Consider the following 22,501-nt stretch of genomic DNA (forward strand, 5'->3'; position numbering starts at 1 on the left):
CTTGAAACCAAGCTTCTACAGGAACAACTTGAGGCTTCTGAGTTGAGCGACTCCATTGAAAAGGAGGTCGCAGGGTGGTGTGAGGCGTTGACCACACAGGATTTGATAGATGGAGAAATTAATGAGGCTATTATGGGATTTTGCCAGAGGCCAGGGTTGACTGGATCAAGTAGTTTGGCCCAACTGAACAGCTTGGAGGAATTGAGTAGTCTAGAGAAGTTACTCGACTTTGGGGAGCTAGCCGGAAGAATATGGAGAAAAACTTATTGCCTCAAGAGGTAAGCCCACCAAATAAAGAATTGAAGACATTGTCTCCTGGATTAAAGTATGCTTATCTAGGGAGGATGAGACTTTACCGGTAATAGTGAACTGTAACACCCGTACTTTTAAGTACGAAACTAAAGTATGTCATGAGATAATTAATGAAATTTTATTAATTATACTATGCCTCGCGTTAACGTGCTTTGGAATGTAGTATGGTATTTATGTGACGACGTGACTTTGGGACGTTTCTTTTTATGTAATTATGGAACTTTAGGAGACGTGTGAATGTCTCGTTAAAGTAATGGTGACGATATTGCTTTTTTAGCATAATGAATGAGATGTGGGAGATGAATATTTTTATGGAAGATGACGCATGAAAATCGAGGAACGGTCGAAGAAATTATATTTGGAACAACACCAAATATGAATTGTGACGTGGGGTGATTTTTTTTGCATTAATCTTTGTGAAGAACAAGATAACGAAATTTAATAAAGCTTTCGTGAATTTTAATTATCGAAAGAAATGCGGGAATATAAAGTACGTATATATTTATTTTTGGGCTTCTCAAATTAAATTAGAGTCCAATGAGTATATAAAAAATGGCATGGCCCTAACTATTTAAGAATCTAACTAACTAATAATATTATCAACTTGGGCTTACAACCAATTGAGCCCAAAACCATTTAATTAATTAGGAGCCCAATCCTTTCCAAACAAATGGGAGCAAGCCCAAGAAGCTTTTCTTCTTCTTCATCTCCCTCATGGCCGACGCCCTCTTCAAGTGGAGACCCTCCAATCTCCAACTTCTTCACCTTCCACCTCCCACAATTAATTCTACAAAATCAAGAGTCACCCATGTTATAACTTATGTTCATTCATCTTTCCACTACTCTTCTACTTCAACATTTCAAGAAAGAAAAAAATTTGAGAGAGAGGGCCGAGAGATAGAGTGAGAGCCGAAAGAGAAGGAAGTAGGAACTTCTACCATTCTTGCTCCTCCACCACCAAGTTTAATCCTTCTTGAGGTATAATCTCTTTTCAAACCCCAAAGCATGAATTTTTAGTACATATATATTTTCTACATCATTTCACAATTCACCTTCCACAAGTAATTCAAACAATTTAACAATCAACATAATCGAACACTCTCTGCATGTAATCGAAAGTCCGAAAGAACATAATTTAGTAATAAAAACATACCTTGCGGGATGTTCGGGTTAAGTACGGGGTTGCCCGGAGGGAATCGGGGCTTTTTCGGGCTTGTGCGGGGCTGTTCGGGTCGGTGGCGGGGACGCCCCTGGGCTGTCCGACCACCGATGGCTCGCTGTGGACGTCGGCGGCGGCTGGTGAAGCCGGCTGGAGCAGAGGAGCTCGATGGCGACAGCAGCGTCGCGTCTTCCCGGCGAAACGGCAGTAGCGTCGCGGCTTCCCGGCGAGACAGCGGTGGCGTCGAGTCTTCCCGGCAAGACAGCGGTGGCGTCGCGTCTTCCCTGCAGCAGCGGCCTCGTGTTGCCGATGGCGAGCGGCCGGCTGAAGTGGAGCTTGTCGGAGTTGAGTTGAAAGGCGACGGGATTCGTTGGAGAAGCCGGCACCAGCAGCAACGGACGGCGACACTAGTGATGGAGGAATGGCGGCGTGGAAGGAATTGAAGAGACACCGGCGGATTTGGATGAAATCCGCTGGTTTACGTCGGCGAGAGAGAGAGAGAAGGAAGAGAAAGATAGGGAGAGAGAGAGAGGTGAGGAGAGGGTTGAGTGATAGTTGGGCCTCTTTTGTTCTTTTTTTTTGTGTGCCTTGTTTTTATTGGGAGGCTATTTTAGTTGGGCCTCTTTAATTTTATTTGGGGCTTCCTAAATTTAATAGGAGGAATAAGGTGGGCTAAGTAAATAAAACTTTGGGCCGTCAATTAAATTAAACTGCGGGAAATTATTTAATTAAATCCCAGAATATTTCGAAAGGCGGATAATACTACCCCAAGTGCGAAGTAAAAAAAAATATTTACGAAGAGAAATAATTGCGATAAATTAAATATGTGCTTGATTAAATTTTAGAATTTTTTTTTTCGACGTCAAGGAAAATACGAGGAGCCAATGGAAGAAAGAACGAGCGTAAGCGGCTGACCGGCGTCGCACGCGACGCCTTGGGCCGCCGAATAATCGAAAACGCACGAAAAACTGAGAAAACGAATTAAAAGATTTTACTTAGAGTGCATGCATTCTAAATATCTTCGTTACCGAGATTTAATGGGTACTTTATGTATTTTCCGATAAGGTGGTTCGCACAGCCGTTATGGTCGGAACGAGAAGCTACTAAGGAAAACTCTAAGCTTTTGAGGTGGGCTTTATTACTTAATCTCTTTTAGTTGAAATGATATGTTTATGGTGAAATAGGGGTTGTTTTAAATATTATGTCATGCCGTATTTTATGTTTTTGAATTACCTATCTGATTTGTCTACTAGAATAAAGTTCTACCAGACTTTGATGGTTAACGAATTCGGGTCTAACTAGGGGCTAAGCCCTACTTAGGCTAGTGCACTGATGGGGATTGTGAGCCGTGCTCTAGGTCGACCGGTCCAGTGATCGAGTTTGTGGCCACATTCTCGTTTCACATGATGGTTCAGATATGGTATATGATGGAGGATGATGTTTGTCTGCACGGACACTATTTTAAGGAATGATTTTAGTGTTTCTCGGCCTTTTAAAGTAAAACCCGAGTTTCACTCAATGATGGCTTGACATAACTTAAACGATAAATGTATTTCGGGCATGAGTTCACTGGGTGCATCAAGTACTAAGCCCCTGCATATGTTTTCCCTATGTGCAGGTTGAGCGAGGACGGGAGGCGGAGGATGTTGAGCAATGAGCCAAGATTTTTATTCAATAAATGTTCCGGTTACTACTGTGTCCTCATACATAGTAGTAGTCAAACTCTCAATTGCTTCTGCTACTCTAAGTCTTAAGAATTTTTACTTTTTCTCTAAGTTGTTGAACTATGTCATTCACACTATGTTACTTCGTGATTTGAAACTTTGATTTGATAATGGAATTTCGTCTTTTGATCTATATGTCGTACTTCCTTGATTGCTACCCCTTCTTCCCCGCTTCTTAATTCCCCCACTAGTCGCGATCCACCGTGCTTTCTATCCTTAGGAATTGCGGTCATGACAGAATGGTATTAGAGCAATTTTTCCTTCCGCTCTGGACCGAGAGTCTTTTATTCAATCTAGTCTAGACTCGTTTCGCTAGACTAAAAGAGTATTCATTGAAGGCTCAACATTCCATCTCGCCGCGCTGAACAAGAAAGAAGGTAAAATGTTTTGAAACGAGGCATGATAGACGTGATAACGAATGGGATATGATTGTGGTATAGACTTCAAAAGCCTTAGATATAGGCTAGTCGTTTATGCGAATTTCTTCGTTTGAAGACGATACATGTATTGATGGAACGAACGGGGCGTGGAAAGGCGCGAATTCCATGGGATGATGAGAGGACGAGACAAGGGTAACATTGTGAAGCGCGACTAACGCTAGATCAAAAGATTGACGAGACTGCAAATTACTACGTTCCTAAAATGCGAAACATCTATCCTTAGATGATAACTTAAAAAGAAAGAATTGTTATGACCTTTTCCTTATGGAAATTGACAGGTATACACACGGTAGCACGTATGACGTTCTCTACGCGTTTTTATCCTTCTCTACCTTGCTTTATGTCTTTTCTTCGACTCGTTACTAAGGAAACTCACTTTCATGTAGATGGCGATTATGATCCACGCGACGCTAAGGGGAAGGTACGTCAAGAATGGACTGCGGGCGGTGGAACTGTACCGGGGTTTCGAGAGAGACGGGAGGGCCCATTTGATGTCATATGTTTCCGACTACTTGGCACTATGGCGGGATGCTCATGGGTGTGGAGTGAAGCACTACGAGGGCATTAAGAGGTTGATTGATGGGTTACCGGCGCCTTGGAATAGGTGGGCCAATGAGGCTTCGCGGCCATACATTTGGCATAAGCTCCCCGACTATAGTGTGCAAGGAGACATGCATGGTTTTGTGAAGGTTCTCTTGGAAGCTCTGGTCGATGCTCGTGACGAACCGCTACCCTATGCCCCACCTAGGAAGGAGGCATCCTCATCGAGTCTCAGCCCCTACAGCGGGGGTCGGTACGAGAGTGAGACGCCGCAACCAAACTTCCCCAAGAGGAGGAGACTTGGGATGCGCACCTCCGCACCTCCCGCAACGGAAGTCCTTGTTGTCGATAAGCATATCGACGCAGCTACCTATGTGAGGGAGAACGATGAGGAAGATGAGGAAGATCCTCTTGAAGATGAGGAAGAACCTCTTGAAGATGAGGAGGATCCCATGGAGGAAGAGGATGACCCCGACGAGGATGTAGAACCCCTTGAAAGGGAGATTGAAGTTGAAAGCGAGGGAGGGGCGAATGTCGAGAGAGCACCCGAGGAGTAGCGTTTTTTTTTCTTTTTCTGTTTTTTGTTGGTTTTTGAATGTTATGTTTTGACGAACTATGTAATGTTTTCTTTTGAGTTTTGGTTGCACTTGTTGCAAAGACCTTGTGGAAACACGTAGTTGTTTTTAAGTTAATAAAATTCTTGTTGTGTTTATCGTTGTGCTCGTTTTTACCTTGTTATGTATGGAAAACTTGTGAAATCGCTTTTGGAAAGGTTGTGCGGTGTGGTGTGGTGATGGTAAATTCGGATTTTGTACTAATGCGTGTGTTGAACAGAATGCCTCCCCGACGTGCAGCAGTTCATCACGAAAACGAGGCAAGCAATGAGACCCAAAGTAGTGTGGGGCCTGAAGGACAACCACAACCACCGCCGCCACCACCACCACCTCCACCACCACCACAGCCGGAACGAAACATCGAGAAGGAGTTTAGAAAGGAACGCCCTCTCTTGTTTGATGGAATGGGAGATCCGGCCAAGGCTGGAACCTGGATTCGGGCCATAGAGCGCATCTTCAAGTTCCTAAGGTGCACCGACCAGGAGCGCCTATCGTACGTAACCTACCAGCTCACTGGGTCCGCGGAGTTTTGGTGGGAGACCAAGCAGCAGACGATGACGCGGGAACAACTAGACGCCCTGACGTGGGAAGACTTCAAGGAGGAACTATATGATAAGTATATCTCGAGGAGTTACCGCAAGGCTAAGGTGGCCGAGTTCTACAATCTAAAGCAGGGGCGGATGACAGTGACTGAATATGACCGTGCCCTATGCGACATGTCGCGATATGCAGCGCAGCAGGTAAATACCGACGAGAAAATGGCGGAGAAGTTTTGTGCCGGTCTGATGCACGAAATAAGGATGGCTTTGGCATGCAGTGGAAGGCTCTCGTATGCCGAGTCGCTGTCTCGTGCGTTGGACGTGGAGGAAGCAATGCCACGAGAAAAGACAGCCACGCCTACTCCAACACCACCTACACCACAACTGAATTTTCGGGATAAGAGAAAATGGGACGGGAGTCGAGAACCCTTTGACAACAAGAGATTCCAAGGTACCCCAAACTCTGCACGGGGCAAGGGAAAGCAAACTACTCCATACCAAGGTGGAGAGTACCGTCAGAGAGCACCTCCCTGGGCCAAGTGCCAGAAGAATCATATGGGGGAGTGCAGAATCAGGACAAATGTGTGCTACAAGTGTGGTGGAGTTGGACACTTCGCCAAGGAGTGCCCGAGCAATAATAACGCTGGAGTTGGGGGAACACCAAATGGGCCTCGAGGGAATCCTACACCACCTCAGCAGCCGCAGCAGCGTCGCCAACCATATCCCACTCAAGCTAGGGCCTATGCTTTGGGACGCAAACAAGCTAAAGTCGCACAGGGAGATCCAAAACAGGATAATCTGGCAGGTATGGGAACACTACTTGACATGCCTGTTGCTGTTTTGTTTGATACGGGTGCATCGCACTCCTTTATATCGCACTCTTGTGTAGATGCTTTAAGACTTCCTGTTGATGAATGTGAACATAAGATGAGTGTGAACTCACCGGTAGGAGGCCTTATAGACATTTCACAATCTTGCTCGAACATAGAATTTATGGTGGGAGAACTTAGCTTAGTGGCTCACAACCTACATTTTATGCCAATGGATAACGTTGACATTATTCTGGGGATGGATTGGCTAGCTGAAAACTAGGCCACTATTCGATGCCAAGAGAGACAAATCTCGTTATAAACCCCGGGGAAGGAGCCCTCTACCTTCCACGGGATTTTGATGAATCAACGGACTTGTGTGATATCGGCACTTCAAGCAACTACGATGATTAGAAAGGGGCATCCTGCCTATCTCGTTTACCTGCAAGGACATGACAAGAAAGAAAGAAAAGTTGAAGATGTGGCGGTAGTACGTGAGTTCCCTGACGTGTTTCCCGACGCGTTGCCAGGCCCTCCGCCTGATCGACAATTGGAGTTTACTATCGATCTGGAACCAGGAGCCGCACCAGTATCGAAGGCACCTTATAGGATGGCACCGAAAGAGTTGGAAGAACTCAAAATCTAGCTACAAGAACTTTTGGATTTGGGTTTTATCAGACCCAGTGTATCGCCGTGGGGAGCACCTGTGCTGTTTGTGAAGAAGAAAGATGGAACACTGAGAATGTGCATAGACTACTGGGAATTGAACAAATTATCTCTCAAGAACAAGTATCCTCTGCCGAGAATAGATGACCTGTTTGACCAACTCAGGGGAACATGAGTATTTTTGAAAATGGATTTAAGGTCAGGATATCACGAGTTGAGGGTACGAAGAGAAGATATACCCACGACGGCGTTCCGAACAAGGTATGGGCATTATGAGTTTGTAGTAATGCCGTTTGCACTGACAAATGCACCCGCAGTATTCATGGACTTGATGAATCGAGTATTCCATCCATACTTGGACAAGTTCGTCCTGGTGTTCATAGATGATGTGCTGGTTTAATCAAAGAATAAAAAAGAACATGAGGAACATCTAAGGATCACTCTAGAGACGCTGAGAACGGAGAAGTTGTACGCCAAGTTCAGTAAGTGTGATTTCTGGCTAAAGGAAGTAAACTTTCTGGGGCATATTGTGACGGCCGAAGGGATTCGAGTTGACCCTGCAAAGGTGGAGGCCGTACAACAGTGGAAGGCGCCAAAGACCCCAAATGAGATTCGGAGTTTCCTGGGACTGGCAGGATACTACCGAAGATTTATTGAAGGATTTTCCAAAATTGCAAGGCCGATGACCCAACAACTGAAGAAAGGGACCAAGGTCAATTGGACACAGGAGGGTGAGGCTAGTTTCCAGTTGTTGAAAGAGAGGTTGACCACCACACCTATTCTAGCCGTGCCAAAACCGGGAATAGACTATGTGGTTTACACTGACGCGTCTAAGGTTGGACTTGGATGTGTTTTGATGCAGAACGGTAAGGTGATTGCCTATGCTTCGCATCAATTGAGGCCACACGAACTAAACTACCCCACCCATGACTTGGAATTAGCAGCCGTTGTGCATGCATTGAAGATCTGGAGGCACCATCTCTACGGAGTCCGGTGTGAGATTTTTACTGACCACAAGAGTCTAAAATATTTCTTTGAGCAGAAAGACTTGAACATGAGGCAACGCAGATGGCTCGAGCTAGTCAAGGATTATACTGTGGCATTAACTATTATCCGGGCAAAGCAAATGTAGTGGCAGATGCACTGAGCCGGAAGGCCCAACCACAATTGGCTACCTTTCTCACTCAAGAAGCGGAGTTGATTCGCGAATTCAGCAAGACACGATTGGAAGTAGTGAGAGCCCCGGAGACCGTGAAAGGAAAAATTGCCACCTTGGTAATTGCACCCAATCTGCGAACAAGGATAAGAGAAGGTCAACGAAATGATGAAGATTTGGAGAAGGTTCGACTGAAGGTGAGGAAAGGTGAGCAAGAGAAATTCTGAGAGGAGGCTGACAATGCCCTCACCTACGAGGGGAGACTCTGTGTGCCGAAAGACGAAGGACTTCGAAATGAAATTTTGATCGAGGCACACGAGACTCCATATACCGCTCATCCTGGAAGTACAAAGATGTACCAGGATTTCAAAGGATCATTCTGGTGGGATGGAATGAAAAGGGATATAGCTTCGTATGTGGAGAAATGTTTGGCGTGCCAACAAGTAAAAGCTCCGCATCAACGACCATATGGGAAGCTGCAACCGTTAGAAATTCCGGAGTGGAAATGGGAACATATTGCCATGGATTTTGTGACGGGTTTACCAAAAACTCGGCAAGGGAATACGGCCATCTGGGTAATCATAGACCGCCTCACTAAGAGTGCGTATTTTATACCTATCCCTATAACTCATGGATCCGACAAGCTAGCCCGGATTTATGTGAAAGAAATCATTCGACTACATAGAGTGCCAGTAACAATCACGTCAGACCGAGACACAAGGTTCACTTCAAGATTTTGGATAAGTCTGCAACGAGAGCTTGGTAGACAACTGAATTTTAGTACTGCTTTCCATCCACAAACCGATGGACAGTCCGAGGTAACGATTCAAACTCTCGAGGATATGTTGAGAGCCGTGGTTCTTGACAGAGGAGAAAATTGGGAATTGTACTACCGTTGATTGAGTTTGCCTACAACAACAGTTTCCAGGCGACGATAAATATGGCCCCATATGAAGCATTGTATGGGAGGAAGTGTAGATAACCACTCTACTTGGATGAGGTTGGTGAAAGAAGAATACTCGAGCCAGATTCAGTAGAAGAAATGATTGAAATTGTTCGACAAATTCGACAAAGGATAAAAGAAGCTCAAGACAGACAGAAGTCGTATGCTGATGTCCGGCGTACCGATTTACAGTTTAACGTTGGAGATAAAGTTTTCTTGAAAGTATCTTCATCGAAGGGGATAACGAGGTTTGGCGTAAAGGGAAAATTGAAGCCGCGTTATGTAGGGCCTTATGAAATTCTCTAGAAGGTGGGACCCGTAGCGTATAGGTTGGCACTACCACCGAGTTTTGGGACCGTGCATAATGTTTTCCATGTGTCACAATTACGAAAGTACGTGTTCAATCCCAAACACGTGGTTCATCAAGAGGAAATGATTTTGAATCCCGACTTGAGTTATGAGGAGAAGCCTGAAGCTATTCTGGACAGGAAAGTGCAAGAATTGAGAAATAAATCGATCGCGTCCGTGAAAGTGCTTTGGAAACATCATGGTCACGAGGAGGCTACTTGGGAACTCGAGGATAAAATGAAAGAGAAATACCCGAAGTTGTTCGTTAGAAATGAGTAAATTTCGGGAAGAAATTTCTGTTAAGGTGGGTAGAATGTAACACCCGTACTTTTAAGTACGAAACTAAAGTATGTCATGAGATAATTAATAAAATTTTATTAATTATGCTATGCCTCGCGTTAACGTGCTTTGGAATGTAGTATGGTATTTATGTGACGATGTGACTTTGGGACGTTTTTTTTATGTAATTATGGAACTTTAGGAGACGTGTGAATGTCTCGTTAAAGTAATGGTGACGATATTGCTTTTTTTAGCATAATGAATGAGACGTGGGAGATGAATATTTTTATGGAAGATGACGCGCGAAAATCGAGGAACGGTCGAAGAAATTGTATTTGGAACAACACCAAATATGAATTGTGACGTGGGGTGATTTTTTTTGCATTAATCTTTGTGAAGAACAAGATAACGAAATTTAATAAAGCTTTCGTGAATTTTAATTATCGAAAGAAATGCGGGAATATAAAGTATATTTATTTTTGGGTTTCTCAAATTAAATTAGAGTCCAATGAGTATATAAAAAATGGCTTTGGCCCTAACTATTTAAGAATCTAACTAATTAATAATATTATCAATTTGGGCTTACAACCAATTGAGCCCAAAACCATTTAATTAATTAGGAGCCCAATTCTTTCCAAACAAATGGGAGCAAGCCCAAGAAGATTTTCTTCTTCTTCCTCTCCCTCATGGCCGACGCCCTCTTCAAGTGGAGACCCTCTAATCTCCAACTTCTTCACCTTCCACCTCCCACAATTAATTCTACAAAATCAAGAGTCACCCATGTTATAACTTATGTTCATTCATCTTTCCACTACTCTTCTACTTCAACATTTCAAGAAAGAAAAAAATTTGAGAGAGAGGGCCGAGAGATAGAGTGAGAGCCGAAAGAGAAGGAAGTAGGAACTTCTACCATTCTTGCTCCTCCACCACCAAGTTCAATCCTTCTTGAGGTATAATCTATTTTCAATCCCCAAAGCATGAATTTTTAGTACATATATATTTCCTACATCATTTCACAATTCACCTTCCACAAGTAATTCAAACAATTTAACAATCAACATAATCGAACACTCGCTGTATGTAATCGAAAGTCCGAAAGAACATAACCTAGTAATAAAAACATACCTTGCGGGACGTTCGGGTTAAGTACGGGGCTGCCCGGAGGGAATCGGGGCTTTTTCGGGCTTGTGCGGGGCTGTTCGGGTCGGCGGCGGGGATGCCCCTGGGCTGTCCGACCACCGACGGCTCGCTGTGGACGTCGGTGGTAGCTTGTGAAGCCGGCTGGAGCAGAGGAGCTCGATGGCGATAGCAGCGTCGCGTCTTCCCGGCGAAACGGCAGTAGCGTCGCGTCTTCCCGGCGAGACAGTGGTGGCGTCGCATCTTCCCGGCGAGACAGTGGTGGCGTCGCGTCTTCCCTGCAGCAGCGGCCTCGTGTTGCCGACGGCGAGCGGCCGGCTGAAGTGGAGCTTGTCGGAGTTGAGTTGAAAGGCAACGGGATTCGTTGGAGAAGCCGACACCAGCAGCAACGGACGGCGACAGTAGTGACGGAGGAACGGCGGTGTGGAAGGAATTGAAGAGACACCGAAAGATTTGGATGAAATCCCCTGGTTTACGTCGGCGAGATAGAGAAGGAAGAGAAAGATGGGGAGAGAGAGAGAGGTGAGGAGTGGGGAGAGTGATAGTTGCTTTTGTTCTTTTTTTTTGTGTGCCTTGTTTTTATTGGGAGGCTATTTTAGTTGGGCCTCTTTAATTTTATTTGGGGCTTCCTAAATTTAATTGGAGGAATAAGGTGGACTATGTAAATAAAACTTTGGGCCGTCAATTAAATTAAACTGCGAGAAATTATTTAATTAAATCCCGGAATATTTCGAAAGGCGGATAATACTACCCCAAGTGCGAAGTAAAATAAAATATTTACGAAGAGAAATAATTGCGATAAATTAAATATGTGCTTGATAAAATTTTAGAATTTTTTTTTCGACGTCATGGAAAATATGAGGAGCCAACGGAGGAAAGAACGAGTGAATTTTAGAATTAAACTGCGGGAAATTATTTAATTAAATCCCAGAATTTTTCGACCAGCGTCGTAATCGACGCCTTGGGCGGCCGCCGAATAATCGAGTGCATGCATTCTAAATATCTTCGTTACCGAGATTTGATGGGTACTTTATGTATTTTCCGAAAATGTGGTTCGCACAGCCGCTAAGGTCGGAACGAGAAGCTACTAAGGAAAACTCTAAGCTTTTGAGGTGGGCTTTATTACTTAATCTCTTTAAATGATATGTTTATGGTGAAATAAGGGTGGTTTTAAATATTTTGTCATGCCGTATTTTATATTTTTGAATTACCTATCTGATTTGTCTACTAGAATAAAGTTCTACTAGACTTTGATGGTTAACGAATTCGGGTCTAACTAGAGGCTAAGCCCTACTTAGGCTAGTGCACTGATGGGGATCGAGTTTGTGGCCACATTCTCGTTTCACATGATGGTTCAGATATGGATATGATGGAGGATGATGTTTGTCTGCGCGGACACTATTTTAAGGAATGATTTTAGTGTTTCTGAGCCTTTTAAAGTAAAACCCGAGTTTCACTCAATGATGGCTTGACATAACTTAAACGATAAATGTATTTTGGGCATGAGTTCACTGGGTGCATCAAGTACTCAGCCCCTGCATATGTTTTTCCTATGTGCAGGTTGAGCGAGGACGGGAGGCGGAGGATGTTGAGCAATGAGCCAAGATTTTTATTCAATAAATGTTCCGGTTACTACTGTGTCCTCATACATAGTAGTAGTCAAACTCTCAATTGCTTCCGCTACTCTAAGTCTTAAGAATTTTTACTTTTTCTTTAAGTTGTTGAACTATGTCATTCACACTATGTTACTTCGTGATTTGAAACTTTGATTTGATAATGGAATTTTCTCTTTTGATCTATATGCCGTACTTCCTTGATTGCTACCCCTTCTTCCCCGCTTCTTAATTCCCCCACTAGTCGCGATCCACCGTGCTTTCTATCCTTAGGAAGTGCGGTCGTGATATGAACAACCAGTACTGTTGGAAGTTTTGAAGAAGAATTAGAAAACAATCGGATGGACTCTATTAGATTTGGTGGGCATCAGCCCAGATCTGTGTATGCACCACATCCGTCTGGAGGAGGGTACCAAGCCTCACCGGGAAAATCAACGGAAATAGAATCCTAATATGAGGAAAGAGGTGCTAAAGGAAGTCCTAAAATTGCTAGCCATGGTGTTGGGGTTTGGAGCCCCTTGCACAGCGGAAGTTATGCATCCACAAATAAATCATACATACAGATCTATTTGACTGATTATGGGATTAATTAACTACATGTTAAACAATCAAAAAGCATGCTAGAACGCACATAAATCATGTAAAAGGAATTAAAACCTAAAACATGAATTTCCTACAGATTAGAATTACCGATCTGATTCTCCAAAGAATCGTCGATTGCTTGCGGCTTCTCCACGTGATGTTCTTCGTACTCAACCACGAACCTTCTAATCTATATCCCGAACTCAAAATCCGACCTTTGGGTGGGAAAAGCTTGTCAAAATCGAAAAAGGCTTGATTAGAAAGGAGACATAACTCTAGTTCTGTGAAGAACTGATTTTTTCGTCCACTCCCAGATGGGAGCACGAAAATTATGAGTAAAAAATCACCTTAATCTTCTTTCTAATCTCCTTTTATATAGAGTTATTATGGGCCAGATTAGGGATCCATGGAGGTTGGACTTGGGCCAAACCTGTTGGGCTTTTACTAATTAAATTGAGCCTCAATTTAATACAAGTCCAATAGAATATTATTATCAGCCACTATAGTAAAATAATATTGACTGCCCGTCCAATCCCAAATTACGAGTAATCCGGACTTTACCTCTTTAATTTATTATTTCCCGTGTTTAAGATATAAATATCCATTACTTAATTTAAGCCTGCTATTTGACTTTAATTAATTAATATCTTTTTCCAAGAGCTGTCTTGTTCAAAATCTTTATTTATTATTCTGGAATAAATTCCAACCGGCCGGGTTTCTGAATAATAAAACCTTTTTCGAACACCTCTTGAAGATATTATCAAACTGGACTCACCCAGCACACGATTCATTGCAATAACAATACTAGCACCTCTAGATATTAATCACCACTACCCAAGATATCAGGATTCTTGGATTGCGAAAAATCCGCACCATTTGATAAATCAAAGTAGTGCATAATCAATATCGTATGCTCAATGTTATATCAACAATGATTAAGAAATAACAATCACCGAGACCTTGTCTTTCAGTAAATAGCAAGAAAGACTTATCTCAACTGTTAAATTCTTCAGTGCTATACCACACCAGTGTCGTTTATTTCCTAAGGTAAGGAAACATGCGGACTGACACTGCAACCTTTCACGATAGGTAGCCAAAGCCTATCTAGATTGTGAAATTCTATTTCTCTTCTACAAAGGACTGACTGCGTCACCTTCTGTACCAGTCTACTATGCAGAAGAATTAGACTTATTTGCTTCTTATACATTTAAATGTTTGAGAAACATCTTATAAATGCATAAGCAAACACCAATGCGATAAAATTAATTCTTCTCGCCTTGGGTTAAAAGTGGATTGTAGAGTTTATTGTTTACAAGCAATTCTATCCGTGCAACATGCTCGAAATATGCTTTTCAGTATACCAATCCTAACAATCTCCCACTTATACTCAAAATTATGCTTTCGGGTATACCCACTGCCAAAACTCTCCCACTTATACTCTAAGCAGGTTTCGAACCATGATACATCGAACTACCATACTTTTCACCTCATGTGTAAATCATGTTACCATATAGGCATTTTGAAAAAAAATTCTGCCTGGTTGTTCTCTGATGATATCTTGGTACCCATAATGTCTCGCTGCGCACTTTTCCTTAATTAATTTCATACTTCCGCTATATGTGATTGTTTAGCTTCATCAGCTCGTGTTTCCATTGAGTTAGACATATGACTAGAGTAATTATAACAAAATATAATACTCATACATATACTCGGAATCACGGTCAAAGCTATTAGGAAGTTACTGAGATTAACAACTACCTTAGTAGTTTCTGATGAAACCACACTTGTAATTTTCATGATAGAGTCTATGATGTAATCACACTCCTTCATGACTCAATTTTCAACTCCTAATGTTAACACATAGTCAGAGGATAACTCGATCATCAATCAATTATAAAATTGAGTCGATGTAACCTAAAGGACATAACATGGGTGTCTGGTAAACTAGAGCATACCGTTTAGTCTTCTTCAAGTACTATAGTATATTCTTTACCCAATCCAATGTCCTTGGCCATGGTTAAAATGATATCATGCTTCTATGCCAACGGCAAAACTAATATCTAACTTAATACACATCATAACATATATGAGACTTCCAATTATGGAACTTGTCTCATTCTTCTTGATCTCATTCAATGTCGAAAAACACTTGACTAGAGACAAAATAATTCCGTCTAGAAAAAGAAAAACTTTTTCTTGAAATTTTCAATGCTAAAGTGCCTAAGTATTGTGTAGACGTAGGATTCTTTAAGAAAACATACATTCTTTTTCTAGCAATCTAATGACACAAATGCTTAGAATGTAACTAGATTATCTTAAATCCATCATCCTTAAATTGGGTAGATGACCAGTTTCCTACGCTAGATAACCCTCTTAGTTGTTTATCAACTTTTATAGATGTCATCATCGTAGAGTACCAAGAATACCAAATATAGTGCACTTTCAACTTTCTTGCCCTGTATTACATAACCATTAAGATGTTCCATGCAGATGATCTCCTCAAGACTTCTACTTAAAGAAAACTGTCTTGACAATCATAGTACATACATCCTAATTTATGTAGGCTACAATAGACAATATACAGATCGACTTAGGCAAAAATGGTAGGCGAGAATATAATTCTCTCTGGGTATAACCCTTTGCCATTATTCTAGCCTTTTGAGATCCATGCTTACACCTGCAGGTCCACTAGCTCCCACTTACTGAAATTATCTATGGGTAGTATCGCAAGTCTTGCAAGCATTCTTGTCTATTTAAGATTCTTATTCAGAATCTATCATCTTATCAAGAATGATTATTTGAATAAGTCATTGCGTCCTCTTAGTTACATGGATTATATTCAAGTTGATCTAAGACTGAGTCTTAAGACTCTTTTAGACCCATGAACTTATTATGTTCGCAAATAACGCTCCCACTACGACACGACTCTTACAATCTTAGGTACAAATGTTGATTTTCTCAGTGCATAAGTTTCTAATGATATGACTTCTTGGTTAAGATGGAAAATAGATATTCTTATTATCTTGAGAATTATCATGTTTGTTAGGCTTGTAGTTCTCCTCGTAATCTTCATCAAAGAATCTAGTATTCGTGTAAACAAACACATATCTTGGCGTGAAGATTATAGAACCTGTACCTTTTCTATCATTTGGGATAACCTTAAAACATTCCTTAGTACACAATTCTAATTACTTGGATACCTTTTCCAAAACATGTGTTGGAATAACTCCACACCTTGAGATGTACTGGACTAAACTTGCCTCTAGTCCACAACTCGCATGTTGTAGAAGGTACTGATGTTATGGTAGTTTCTTTAAGGTATAACTAATTGTTTCCAACGTATATCCCATCAATGATAAGGTGTTATTGAGTAAAACTGTTCACTTATCGAACTTGTCTTCGAGAGACTTCGATATCTTCTTATATGACTATCCCATTCTTTAGAAGAATGCTTGGAGTAGTTAACTAGGATTTAACTCCCACTACTGATCTTAACTCATTTGCTCGTCTCCAATGGTGTAAACCATTGAGACTTACTAGTCTTTCTATGTTGCATCTCTATAAGTATTCTGAATCCCTTGAACCACCAAAGGATTCTAACTTATAGTGCATCAACCAGACTTACTTGACCTTTAAGCTATTTAACAAACAAGTTGTTAAAATCTTGATAGTCACTTGAGTTAGACAAAATTAGTTTGAACAATTACTAAGTATTTTCTTGGCCTTATGTTTAAGTACCATAAATACTTTATCATTCATTGTTTAAGAAGTTGAACTGTCGTGTTAAACTCAATCTTTTTGCAATTATATTGTTTAGATACTATGATGTATAAATTGTTTTTCTATGGTACTATGATAGATATTCGATCCACATTTCTCAATAATGCAAGCTTTATAAAATGAAATTGAACATCGTAGAATCATAAATGAGTTTAGAAACTGAATATAAATTCATTCTAAACAAGACTGTACCAATAAAACAAAATCTCTAACATCAAAACAAAACAATAAAGTGAGCATAAATAAATAGCTCCCAGTGCAACAACTGCCCAACTGGATGTAGATCTCTCCTTTAGAAGTTGCATTGTTATCTAAGCCATTGTCCTTCTATATAAGAGGTCAATCCGACTTACAATGCATCTTCTCTTTACCTTTTCACCAAATTTTTCTTGCCTTTCTTGCTTTCAGCAGGCATTGATGACAATTCAGCTCTTCCCTTTTTCCATTGCTAGTCTTCTGTTCGATTGAACTAAGACATAGGAAAGATACAACCTTAATGAATTCGTCAAGTATCATGTTATCTTCCTCCAATAGTAATAAAGTGAATATAATGCCAAAGGTTTCCAACTTTTCAGTAACAACCTTCATATAATCACTTCCTATTACATTTGGCGATGAACTGAGTGTAGAAACTATTTGAGTAACTAAATCAGAAGATTCATCAAAACTTTCTATCTCTTTTGGATGTTCCAATAGAATCTGGACAACATCCTCATTGGATATTCCTTTATCATCGGTATAAACCAAGACTTTCTCACTACTTAAAAAGTAGTTTGACCTTCTTCCTCAAAGAACTTATCGAGTACATGCATAAAATGCATTCTCAAACTTTCTTTTTAGAATTTTGTCGAGGAAATGGGGGACATGAATTAGTGAGTACAAACTTTAAGTTTTCAGCAATGAGAATCTTATCCATTTAATATTTCCAGTCTACATAATTTTGGCATTCGAGTTTGATTTCTTTAAGGTTCACAGACATTATTAAGAATTTGGCTGAGAAGAAATAAAACTATTTATCACATACTATGCTTAATACATAATCGCAAACAACCACAAAATAATTTATGTATCTCGCAACCGTGAAAACCAAAATAAGTATGCCTCTAGGGAGGTCATACAAATTCGGATTCCAACAAATTCCTGGTCACAATACCGACGGATAGTCCAGAGACCACTAAGGTGGCATGGTCGCCAAATATTTCCTAAGCATTTACCAAAAATATTTGCATCTAGGAATTTCATTTTTGTTTTGATACTCCTTCTAGGGAAGGCCGTACGCCACTAACAAAATTCCATAGCTATCTTATAAATATGCTTAAACATACGAACTTGCAATTTCGTAGGATTATGGCTCCCACTAGGGTGGGTCGCGATAATATTAGAAACAAGCTTCTAGTTTAAGCAGCCTACAATAAAGAAGTCTAATCTTATGAACTTGCTATTTCGTAGGATTATTGCTCCCACTAAGGTGGGTCGCGATAATATTAGAAACTGCTTCATATATAGACCAATTTATGGAGACCATATACAACGCACTGTTGTAATTATCGCTTAGTCGTTTTAAACATGGTTTTTACATAATTATCACACAAGCAGATAAGACAGATAATCCACATAAAACAGATTAACACCAAATAAATAGATAAGTCCATTTACTTCATGGTAATTAATCACACTGGATAATTATTGAAATTATTTAATAAATCTAGGGAGATTTAAATAAATAATTAATTCCTTATCTTATCCAAAATATGAATTTCGGATTTGATAAATTTATCTTGGATAATGACTATCCAAATTAATTTAGGATTTATCTAGATAGAGTTGAATCTATCTAAATCCTTTTTGGGATTATTCTAGATTTTATATGAATAAAATCAAATCCTTAAATTCAAGATAAGACTGATCTTGGATTATCATTATCGAAATCGTACTAGGATATTTCAGGATATAAACAAATCTATCCAAATCCATAAGATAAAATCCAATCAGTCTAAGATTTAAGAAAATCTTAAATTATTTAGAATAAGAAACTAGAATATATCATATCTATTAGGATTTATTCTAGACAAAATTAACTTTATCAAAATCCAATTAGATTAGGATTATCTTGTATTATCTTTATCCAAATTTATCTAGGATAATTTTTAAATAGAAATAAATCTATTTATATCCATAAAATTAGGATAAACTAGAATTAATATTAATTAATTCAACTAGGATTTAACTTGATAGAACTAAATCTATCTTAAATCCAAAAGATAATTACAATACTGGATTAACAATTATCTAAATCATAATTACAATACTAGATTAACAATTATCTAAATCTTCTAAGATATATTCTAGATATGTATAAATCTATCAATATCTACAAGATAGAGATACATTTAATTATCTAAATCTACTAGGATATTTTCTAAATAGAATTAATTCTATAAATATCCACAAGATAAAGATAAACATGGATTTTAATTATCCAAATCTACTAAGATATATTCTAGATAGATATAGATCTATCAATATCTACAAGATATGGATAAACTTAATTAATATTTATCTTAGTCAATCAAGGATTCAACAAGATAGAATAAAATCTATCTAAATCCATATGACAGAAATAAATTTAATTATTCATCCAAATTTATCTTGGATTTCTCTAGATATAATTAAATATATCTAAATCCATAAAATAAGGATAAAATCCAAATTTAATTAATTATTTATCTAGTCTATCTAGGATTCATTTTCATAAAACCAATTTATATAAATCCATAAGACAAAAGAAAATAAATTAATTGTTATTATCCAAGTTTATCTAGGATTTATGAGAATATCTATCCAAATCCATAAAATAAGGATAAATTTCAACTAATCCATAATTTAATTAAAAAAATAAATTTTAGACCATCCAATTAAATTGATATATTCAAAACTTATTCTAAATTATATCTTGAAAATAACACCAAAACTAATCCCTAGGGTTTAGGAAACCCTAATTAATTTTGAATATGTCAACAAAATTAGTTCTTAGGATTTAGAAAACCCTAACTAATTTCAGAAAGCTGTGCCGCCACACAAGCCCGGGAATTGCCACCAACAGGCTCCCACTTGATCCGTAGCAGCAGCTGTTCGGGCGCTGCTGCGACAACATCGTCTATGCAGTTGTCGGTGCTGCTAAGTCTTCAACCAGCTGCTGCACGAGACTGTCCAACATGTATACTCGCCCAAGCTTGCGTCGCGTACAATTTGCAATTCACATATCACGAAGACACAAGATCTCCAAATTCATGCACGCACAAAATATTGGAGACTCCATCGATTATATGTAAATAATTGCAATCAAATCACGCCGCATACAATTGCAAACAATTCACGAACATGCAATTACCCAATTATATAAAAATAAACATAGGTAATGTTTACTAATTATGAGAATTGAATCTCCCAAAACATATTCACGTAAATTGATCCTCGCAATTTGGTAAGAATTGATTCTCGCAATATATTCATTGCGCAATTCTCCTTCCGTCGAAGCCGTGGCTAGCCAGTTCAGATCTTCGTGTTCTTGGCGTTCTTCGTCATCGAATATTCATTCAAAAATAAACAACAAACACACAACGAAGAAATTCATGCATTCAAGCAATTCCAATAACATGAAATTAATCCACATAATCAGAGCAAAAAATTGGCTCTGATACCAATTGTTGGGGTTTGGAGCCCCTTGCACAGCGGAAGTCATGCATCCACAAATAAATCATACATACAGATCTATTTGACCGATTATGGGATTAATTAACTACATGTTAAACAATCAAAAAGCATGCTAGAACGCACATAAATCATGTAAAAGGAATTAAAACCTAAAACATGAATTTCCTACATATTAGAATTACCGATCTGATTCTCCAAAGAATCGTCGATTGCTTGCGGCTTCTCCACGTGATGTTCTTCGTACTTAACCACGAACCTTCTAATCTGTATCCCGAACTCAGAATCTGACCTTTGGGTGGGCAAAGCTTGTCAGAATCGAAAAAGGCTTGATTAGAAAGGAGACAGAACTCTAGTTCTGTGAAGAACTGATTTTTTCATCCACTCCCAGAGGGGAGCACGAAAATTAAGTGTAAAAAATCACCTTAATCTTCTTTCTAATCTCCTTTTATATAGAGTTATTATGGGCTAGATTAGGGATCCATGGAGGTTGGACTTTGGCCAAACCTGTTGGACTTTTACTAATTAAATTGAGCCCCAATTTAATACAAGTCCAACAGAATATTATTATCAACCACTATAGTAAAATAATATTGACTGCCCGTCCAATCCCAAATTACGAGTAATTCGGACTTTACCTCTTTAATTTATTATTTCCCATGTTTAAGATATAAATATCCATTAATTAATTTAAGCCTGCTATTTGACTTTAATTAATTAATATCTTTTTCCAAGAGTTGTCTTGTTCAAAATCTCTATTTATTATTCTGGAATAAATTCCAACCGGCCGGGTTTCTGAATAATAAAACCTTTTTCGAACACCTCTTGAGGATATTATCAAACTGGACTCACCCAGCACACTATTCATTGCAATAAAAATACTAGCACCTCTCGATATTAATCACCACTACCCAAGATATCAGGATTCTTGGATTGCGAAAAATCCGCACCATTTGATAAATCAAAGTAGTGCATAATCAATATCGTATGCTCAATGTTATATCAACAATGATTAAGAAATAACAATCACCGAGACCTCGTCTTTCAGTAAATAGCAAGAAAGACTTATCTCAACTGTTAAAACCTTCAGTGCTATACCACACCAGTTTCGTTTATTTCCTAAGGTAAGGAAACATGCGGACTGACACTGCAACCTTTCACGATAGGTATCCAAATCCTATCTAGGTTATGAAATTTTATTTCTCTTCTACAAAGGACTGACTGCATCACCTTCTGTGAACGTCGTTCACGACCAGTCTACTATGCAGAAGAATTAGACTTATTTGCTTCTTATTCATTTAAATGTTTGAGAAACATCTTATAAATGCATAAGCAAACACCAATGCGATAAAATTATTTCTTCTCACCTTGGGTTAAAAGTGGATTGTAGAGTTTATTGTTTACAAGCAATTCTATCCGTGCAACATGCTCGAAATATGCTTTTCAGTATACCAATCCTAACACATGGGGATCATATATTCTATTCTGGATAGCAAATGGGTCAGTCCCGTCGATATGGTACAAAAGAAATCCGGTATTCAGGTAGTAAAGAATGACAAAAATGAATTGGTGCCCACGAGACTAGTAACCGGCTGGAGAATGTGTATTGACTATCGGAAGCTGAATGAGGCTACACGGAAGGATCAATTTCCACTACCCTTCATCGACCAGATGCTCGAAAGACTAGTAGGTAAGCCATACTTTTGCTTCCTGGATGGTTATAGTGGGTATTTTCAGAATATGTTGATCATGAGGACCAAGAGAAGACGACTTTCACATGCCCTTCGGGATTTGCAATGCACTGAGAACTTTTCAAAGGTACATGATGAGCATCTTCTCTGATTTACTGGAAGAATGCATCGAGATCTTCATGGACGACTTCACAGTTTATGGGAATTCTTTCGAGTCTTGCCTTACCAATCTAGATCTGGAGCTAAGAAGATGTCAAGAGAAAAACTTGGTGCTGAATTTTGAAAAATGCCACTTTATGGTGACTGAGGGAATTGTTCTACGCCACATCGTCTCAGAAAGGGGAATACAAGTTGATAAGGCAAAGGTGCAAGTTATTACCAAGCTGCCTTTTCCTACAAATCAGAAGGAAATAGGAGGTTTCTTGGGCAATGCTGGGTTCTATAGGAGGTTTATTAAA

The sequence above is a fragment of the Salvia splendens genome, chromosome 4, assembly GCF_004379255.2.
Source record: "Salvia splendens isolate huo1 chromosome 4, SspV2, whole genome shotgun sequence".
NCBI classification, from domain to species: domain Eukaryota; kingdom Viridiplantae; phylum Streptophyta; class Magnoliopsida; order Lamiales; family Lamiaceae; genus Salvia; species Salvia splendens.